We start from the raw sequence: 8,885 nt of genomic DNA on the forward strand, positions 1-8,885 counted from the left end.
ACGATCAAGGTTATTTTGGGAAAATGTACTGTAATGGTTGTTTTGTCTCTTAGGTCGACCGTGTGTATATTTTGAGTTGTAATACAATTTTCTAAACAGTATTTTTTGGGATCCCAACTATATAATTTTTTTTATAATTTCAATGAATGTCCAAATTTTATAACTAATGTTGTTAAACGAGTTTTATTTCAGTTTAGTCACACCTTTAACCTAAAAACTTCGATTAGCGAGCTAATGACACAATTTTAACTCACATAGTAACAGCTCTAAGGAAGTAGGGCGTTACAAACATTATACACTATACATATGTGCCCATGAAATATGATTTTAATTTAACAATCTCCCACTTGGGCAACATATGTTTCCTTATAAATGTACAACCTTATGAGCTCCAAAATTTGCTATTATATAAATGTATTCTTTAACAATCTCATCTTTCCATGATATCTATATAGGATCAAAGCGGGTTTTCTCATATTAATCATGACGAAACCCATCAATGGTCATGTATAAAAAATAAAGTCAAATGACACTGTGTAGGAAATACATATTGCAGTATCTTTATTTATTTTCATGTAATTTAGATATTATCAAACAAACATGTAAATTCCTAGAACATGCTCGTATGAAATTGATACAAATACAGAGTAAAGTAAAGAAACTTACATTACGCAGCGAAACTGGAACAACTCCTTCATTCAATCTCTCTAACCCTTGATTCCTTTATGTAGCAGAGTATTATTAAGAGATTGAACTAGATCAGCAACACAGTCTTCCTCACCAAGACTTTGATCAACCTAGAACTAGTGTGGGCTGATTCTCAACACACAAGAAAAAGATCTAGAAGAGAAGAAGAGATAGTGGCTAAGAAATGATTAGATTGTCCAGGTTTTCACTTACCCAATGAATCAACTGAGACTGACTTTCGAATACCCAAGATATCATATTCCTTATATAGGCAACTAAATTGACTTTATTTAAATTAATTAAAATAATAAACAAAAAGATAAAAGCCTTGGGCTCCCACAAATGGATCTTGGCCCAATCTCTTTGTTTTGAATTTAAATCCCAATTGGGCCTAAATTCAAAAGCTTTTATTTATTTTTTTATTAATTAATTAAATCTTTATTCAAATTAAATAATTATAATTTGAAACATGATTTAATATTATTTATTTATATTGACACCAATTTATCAATATTAATAAATTTACCCAAAGATTATCTTTTATTCTCTAAATCTCACATCTCTGTAAATTTTCTAAAATTGACCTAGTCAACTTTAAAATCCTAATTGATAATTAAATCAATTAATTGAGACATTCTAGATGATTTACTCAAAGGTGATGCGGGGACCATGGATCCATGAAATCAAGCTCCAATAAGTTACAGTGAATTTATTTACGAATAATTTCATTACCTTATTAATTCCTCGTGACTCCACTATAGACTCGGAATTGAACTCTTGAATTCATAGAACGTATTTTCCAAACCATAAATATGTTATCCATTGTTATAACCATTACAGTAAGTCAATCCTCTATTGATGACAAACTAATGAGCTGGGTGCAAATTACCATTTTACCCCTCATCAGTATTTTATCCTTAACTCCCACTAAGTTCTTTATAAATGATATTTCTGTGAACATAATCACAGAAATGAGATCTCAATCATTTATCCTTTTGACCAAAGAAATTAAGGAAATCATCTTTTCACTTCTCATTCAGAAGTTATAGATTTCATATATGTGAATAATACTCCCACTCAACTACACTACTAAATCTCCAAGATGTAAGTATGGACTAGGCCGTAGGGTAAGCTGGTAATGAACAAGTCAAAAGATTTAAATAAAGTAATTAGCAGAATATTATCTCTCAAAATTAAGATTGACTTAACCTATGGTCAACGTTGTGACATTGATTAGATTCGATAACAACAATACTTATTTATCAATCAATATTCAATATCGGTCCTAGTCCGATGTAACCAAATACATCTGATCTTATCTACTTGGTCAATACCTTGGACAAGACATCACACCTCGAATGTGTAAGTAGATCATATCGTAGATTGCCTAATTAGTGAAAATCCAATGCACTGATCTAATCTTAGGTCTTGTTCTTTTGAACATATAATTACAATTAAAATCCATTGTGACTCAGTCACTATAATTGTAACCATTCATATGTTTGAGATTTTATAAATGTTTGTATTATTTCAATAATCATGTCATAAAACAAGCAAGCAACACGGTTGTCAAACTAAATTATTTCTACTACTTTTATGGACAATATGAAATCGTGTTACATGTCCGACATGGTTTTATAAGGGCATAAAACTCAACAAACTCCCACTTGCCCTTTTAAAACAAATGGGACATGTTTATCAAAACCATGTATTCTACATGCTTCACAATTATGCTCTCTGCTTATATCTTTTTAAAGGGATATGAAAGACTGCCTTCCAATGCTATCTTCATCACCTTCACATCATGCCTTTGCCACACATCCTTGATAATGTGGTGATTTCTCTCTATATGCTTTGCTCTTTTATAGCTTTGAGGTTCTTTCGAATTTTCTATTGCCTCATTATTGTCACCAGAACAAATGAGTGGTTTATCCATTTTTGGAATAACATCGAGATCTGTATAGAACTTCCTCAACTAGACTATTTCCTTAGTCGCCATGGAAGCAGCTATGTACTCAGCTTCCAAGGTGGATTCTGAAATGGCAGATAGCCTAACGCTTCTCAAAATCACAACTACTGAGATGGCAGACAACATATCACTTCTCCAAATCATAGCTCCACCCCCAAGAGTAAACACATTTTTCAGAAGTAGACTTCCTGTCATCAACATCAGTCTAAAATCTAAATCTGTGTAGCCTAACAGGTTCAAAGATCCCCTGAAAAGACTAACATATAGTCTATAGTCCATCAAAGATACTGACCTCCATCTATTGTTAATTTCCAATGTTTTACTGGCACTTTCTCACCACTCGCACTGCATAGCAGATCTCTAGTCACATCACACAACATAGCATGCATTAGACTTCTAATTGCAAATGCCTAAGGATTTGGTTACATCTTTTCTTTCTCTTGAGGAGTCTGTGGAGACTACTGCTTAAAAAAATAAATTCCATGTCAAGATGCTAAACATCCTTTCTCAGAATTTGTTACAGAGTATCGACCAAGTACCTCACCTAAGTAGGTCGCTTGAGTTAGAGTCAAAATTCAGTTATTTCTATCCCTGATGATCTGAATGCCAAGAACACAACTTGCTACAATGAAATCTGAAATTTCGTTTCCAGCCAGTTCTTTATGTCTGATAATTTCTTGACATTGTTTTCAATGAATAAGATATCATCTACATAGGTTTAAGAACACCACAATGTCTTTTTCCCTAAGTTGTTAAACACAAGGGTTAACTACATTTTGCTCAAAACCACGGGTCTTAATGTTTCCATTTAACCTTCAGTTCCAGGAGCGTGAAGCTTGTTTAAGTCCATAGATTGACCTACTTAGCTTGTTGACTTTCTTGTCCAACTACTTTAAATCCTTCTGATTGACCCATGTTAATGGTCTCATCAAGATAGCCATTAAAAATGCTTATTTGATGTCCATTTTCATTATCTCTTAATCAAGAGTTGTGGCTATGGAGAAGAGTATACTAAATGAATTTTAACATGGCTACTAGAGAAAAAGTTTTCTCTAACTCAACTTTCTCTCTCTGCCATGAGTCGAGCCTTTAATGTCTCGACCTTTCCATCAACTCCTCTCTTCTTCTTATAGATCCACTTGCACTCCATGGGTCTAGAGCCGAATGGCGCATCTACAAGATCTCAGAAAAAATTAGAGTTCTTAGACTCAATTTCCTGGTACTTGGCTTTAAGTCAAATATCCCTTTCAGACTTACCCATTGCTTATTTAAAGGCCAATAGATCATTGTTACTAGTGTCCCCAACCAGCTTGTGGGTTTCTCATTCCATCTCATAGATACCGTGTTCCGAGAAACCCTCCCACTATGACAAGGCACCGTAACCTTTTGACTTGGATTAGTGGTTTCTAAATCTACCTTGTTTTCATTGACTTGCGTTGGTGAGGATGGAACAATAGTTTATCATTTTTCTATCTAATACTATTTTGCTATGAGGCTTGAAATTCATTATGTAGTCGTTATCTAGAAAAGTATCATTTGTAGAGCCAAACACTTTCTTGTCTACTGGACTATAAAACAGACCACCCTGAGTACCTTTAGAATAGCCAACAAACAAGCAAACCTCAGTTCATTGTTATAGCTTTCCTACCTTTTTCCTCAGGACATAAACATGACACCCCAAAATTCCATAATGACGTAAACCATATTCACGACCATTCCATAATTCTAGTGGTGTCTTGGAGACAACTTTGGGACGACACAACTTTTAAAAAATGTCACATGTTGTCTAGGTAGTATGTCTTCTGAAAAAATCTGGGTAAGAAGTCGATAGAGTTGAATGGCTTACCATAGAACACATATTTTCAAAAACGCTCGATTCACGCCACTCAACAACACCGTTCTGTTGCGGAGTCCTTAGGGAAGTTGCTTTAGACAATTCTCCAAGTTCAATTAAATGATCTTGGTTCTGATTATCCAAATATCCTCCACCCCTATCAGATCGCAAGATCTTCAACATTTTACCTAATTTGGTTTAAAGCCATAACAATGAATTCTTTGAACTTCTTAACAAATTCTGAGAATTCCTATGCTTTAGGTACTTACATGAGTCTTTAGAGCAATCGTCGATAAATGTGACGAAATACTCATAACCACCCCTTGCTTGAACATTCATTTGTCCCCAGACATTTGAACATACTAGCCCTAGTGGTTCTTTGGCCCTTTCTCCTATCACAGAGAATGGCGCTTTGTCATTTTGTCCTCGAGACTAGATTCACAAATAGGTAGGTCACCCTAGGCAAGTTCCCTAAAAGGCCCAACCTTTGTTAGTCTTTCAATCCTATCTTAGAAAATATGACCAAAGCGAAGATGTCAAAAGTATGTCATTTATAACGTTATCGATCTTTTGTCGTTTAACGGTCCTAGAATTAGCTATCTTAAACAACTCATTATTTAGAACATAGGGTAGGTATTGCCCGTTTTTCATACATCCATCCCAAAATTCACATTCATTTAAAGAAATATAATTTTATTACTTGTGAAAGTAACCACAAATTGTTGTTGATGTAATAAGAAAAACTGAAATTAAAATTTCCATTGAAAATCGAAATAAAATAAAAATTTTCTTAAAACAATATATTTATTGCCAAAATTCATTCAAGCTTATTCTTTTGCCTTGTTTGATATGAAAAACCCTTGATGGATTCCAAGCTTTGACTTTTTATCCTTCATGACTTTCCAAATGCTAAAAAGGTGTAAAAAATACATGCATGTTTAGTAGATCTTGATTCAGCGATCCAAAATCGAATTATCATCCTCTAAAATCACATGCATCTATGCCTTGAGTGTTGGGCAATCTTGTTCCAATTCCTATTCTCCTTGCAGTTGGAAACACTCCCCTTTAGCGTACTTATAATTAGGCCTTGCTCCAAGATGCTTTGCAACATTTGGTGCCTTGCTAGTGGACTTCTTTTCTTTTTGTTTAAATTTCTTCATCATTTTCTCTTCGAAGAAGAAGCTTAAAGCAGTTTCTCCTTGAAATTGTTTAGTAGTATTTGCCTTCTTTCCTTTGCTCGAACCATCATCAACAATCCCCTTTGAAAGATTTGGTGATCGTTGCATAGGAAAAATAGAAATATCTTTGATTATCACGAACTCGATGTTGTCCATAATCAACACCATGTTGATGTTGGAAAAACATTTCGTGAGGTTCTCACCATAGAGTAACCTTTTAGAGATTAGAGAGAGTATGGGGTGGGAAGCCTAGAGCACGATTATCAACTAAGTAGAAATCAACGAATTGCTTGAACAACATTTATTCATTAAATTTTTAGAAATATCATAACATACAAAACGTTTTGAGATAAATAAAATACTAAAACACTTATCTTCTATTTCTTAGGTACTTTAACTAGCCATGAACCCATGCGTCCCGGTAGGCGAGAGTCACAAATATTCACTTAGTTAAATAGAGAAACACCACAATTAATAAAACTTCATAGACTTTTATTTACTTCCTATCCATCCGATCAAAGTAACGAAAAATCATGTGTCCTTGTAGGCGATAGTCACAAATATTTATTACTTTATGAGTTTGACCCACTGTTTGAGTACTATAGACTTAATTTCTATAGTCACCGTAGGATGAGTCTATAGAATGTCTGTGTATAACAATCTATCCTAAGAAATTTAACCATGTTAAGAAGTCCAGTGAACACCTTTCGTAGGGAGACGAAATCAAAGTGCCATGAGGCCCCACTGAACTCTATCCTTGTTAAATCAACGGTGGAAGTCAAATTTAAATTTTCAAAACTCATTATTAAATCTTTTAGCATTTTATTCTTTTTGAAAAATATCAACTTAGGTTTGCCAAATTATTAAAATAGTTAATAAACCAACTTAGGTTTTCTTAAGTATTAAAATAATTAATAAACCAACTTAGGTTTGCCAAATTATTAAAATAATTAATAAACCATAGTTTATAATTTTCCCATTAATTCTAAAATTACCATTGAATATTAATCCAAAAAATAGAATTAATTTATTTATAATCAATTATTAGGTCTAACTAAAAAGAATAACCTAATACAACTAAGTCCAGCTCAGGTAAATGGGCCGTAACAATTCGAGCTGGCATGGAGGAGAGCTGAGTTCAATATGTCAGACCCACTACTATGGCTCCCTAACTTCTATACAAAGCCCAAAAAGATAGGAATTTGAACATTCGTTTTATTAATTGTTATTCAATTGATTAAGCTCAATCTAGTAATGCAAAGCAAATGGGCATTCACAAGTAGAACCACCCACAAGAGATGAATTTAAACTTTACATGTTCAATTGTGCCCAAATAAAACCTAACATTTTATGAAAGTTTTATTTGAGTTTTCCCACATTTTTTAAACACAAAGATTGATCCATCATTATACTTATATTTAAAGCTCAAATGCAAAAAATAACTTAATAATGATTCTTGATATATTAATAATTGGATGTGCCTAACATGTTACTCTATAAGCATGTATTATTAAATTATGTAAATATACTACAACAATATACTATTTTGCAAAATACCATAATTAATTAGCATAGAATTCATCAGACAAAATTCAATATAATTAATTAAATAAGTTGTAAACTATTAAATTAATTAAAATAGAATTTATCAACAAAATTCAATTTTTAAATAATTAATTTAAACTAGGTTGTTAAGTTGTTAAGAATGATAAGATATTTTATTTTTAAATATTTTAACAAATTTTAAAATATCAAAATATTTAAAACATCTAGAATTATCTGATAACCAATTATAAATATTTTAAATAATAAAAATATCTTGAATAATCAGATAACTAATTTTAATATTTCATTTATAAAAAAATAAAAAATATCATAAAATATCTTGATTATGAGATAACCAATTCAAAATATTTTAAAAAGCGAAAATATCTAAAATAATAAGATAATCAAATTTTATATATTTTAAACTTAGGTGCACAATATATCCAATTTAAATTTTTTTTTTTTTTTTGTGAAAAAGCCCGCTGCAAGCTTGCGTGGGTCCGCCGTACGGATGCCATACGAATCTGTACGGACGCCATAGGGCCCCGGGGTCCTGGCAACTTTTATCATGCATGCCCGGAACGCATACTGCCCAATCAGTTGGATTTTTTTTTTTTTTTTTTTTAAAAATCTGTGTAGTTTTTCAATCCCAAAACAAATGAAAAACAACAAAATTATTGCTAAATTTACATAACAAAACATAAACATGCACCAAGAACATGTACCATCCAATTGACACCATAACATATCAATCAATTTCATACATGTTCATTCATAAAAATAAACTAGCAACTTGGCTCTGAGGCCAATTGTAGGAAATGCATATTGCCGGATCTTTATTTATTTTCATGTAATTTAGATATTATAAAACAAACATATAAATTCCTAGAACACGCTCCTATGAAATTGATACAAATGCAGAGTAAACTAAAGAAACTTACATTACGCAGGGAAACTGGAACAACTCCTTCATTCAATCTCTCTAACCCTTGATTCCTTTCTGTAGCAGAGTATTATCAAGAGATTGGACTAGATCAGCAACACAGTCTTCCTCACCAAGACTTTGATCAACCTAGAACTAGTGTGGGTTGATTCTCAACACATGAGATAGAGATCTAGAAGAGAAGAAGAGATAGTGGCTAAGAAAAGATTAGATTTTCTAGGTTTTCACTTACCCAATGAATCAACTGAGACTGACTTTTGAAAATCTTAGATATCATATTCCTTATATAGGCAACTTAATGGACTTTATTTAAATTAATTAAAATAATAAACAAAAAGATAAAAGCCTTGGGCTCCTACAAATGGACTTGGGCCTAATCTCTTTGTTTTGAATTTAAATCCCAATTGAGCCTAAATTCAAAAGCTTTTATTTATTTATTTATTAATTAATTCCTTATTCAAATGAACTAATTATAATTTGAAACATGATTTAACATTATTTATTTACATTGACACAAATTTATCAATATTAATAAATTTACCCAAAGATTCTCTTTTATTCTCTAAATCTCACATCTTTGTAAATTTTCTAAAATTGACCTAGTCAACTTTAAAAATCCTAATTGAAAATTAAATCAATTAATTGAGACATTCTAGATGATTTACTCAAAGGTGATATGGGGACCATGGATCCATGAAATCAAGCTCCAATAAGTTATAGTGAATTTAT

The sequence above is a fragment of the Humulus lupulus genome, chromosome 1 (genome assembly GCF_963169125.1).
Source record: "Humulus lupulus chromosome 1, drHumLupu1.1, whole genome shotgun sequence".
Taxonomy (NCBI): domain Eukaryota; kingdom Viridiplantae; phylum Streptophyta; class Magnoliopsida; order Rosales; family Cannabaceae; genus Humulus; species Humulus lupulus.